This window comes from Chiloscyllium punctatum, unplaced genomic scaffold, assembly GCF_047496795.1.
Source record: "Chiloscyllium punctatum isolate Juve2018m unplaced genomic scaffold, sChiPun1.3 scaffold_1959, whole genome shotgun sequence".
Lineage (NCBI taxonomy): Eukaryota > Metazoa > Chordata > Chondrichthyes > Orectolobiformes > Hemiscylliidae > Chiloscyllium > Chiloscyllium punctatum.
In genome coordinates, this window is record NW_027311692.1 from 12,501 (window position 1) to 13,091 (window position 591).

The following is a 591-nucleotide window of genomic DNA, read 5'->3' on the forward strand; positions in this document are numbered from 1 at the left end:
TCCTGGTTAGGGATAGGGAAAGGGTGAGACTTAGCTTTAGTGCTCGTGCCCCCGATTTTGGTAATGTTTGACGTCAATTTTCCAAGGAGGCGAATGCAAGGCTTCAGAGGGACTTTGAGTGTTCGGGGGCGGGGTAGCTCAGCCGGATTTGCCCCGGCGGTTCTGCGGACGGTGTTGACTTCGAGGGCGGACCGGCCCCCGTGTTCAGTCCGAATATCGTGCATTGTTAACGGCGGGAAGTGTTCCAAAAGGGAATGGGATTGAATGTGACTGCTGAAGCCGACTTTGAGACCTGTAACGCGGGTAGCTCGGCAGGATTTGACCCGGCGGTTCTGCCGAAGGTCTCACCTTCGAGGGGGGAGCGTCCCGCGTGTTCAGGCCGAATATCGTGCATTGTTAACGGCGGGAAGTGTTCCAAAAGGGAATGGGATTGAATGTGACTGCTGAAGCCGACATTGAGACCTCTAACGCGGGTAGCTCGGCCGGATTTGACCCGGCGGTTCTGGCGACGGTCTCGCCTTCGAGGGGGGAGCGTCCCGCGTGTTCAGGCCGAATTTTGTGCATTTCCATCGGCGGGAAGAGGTCCAAACG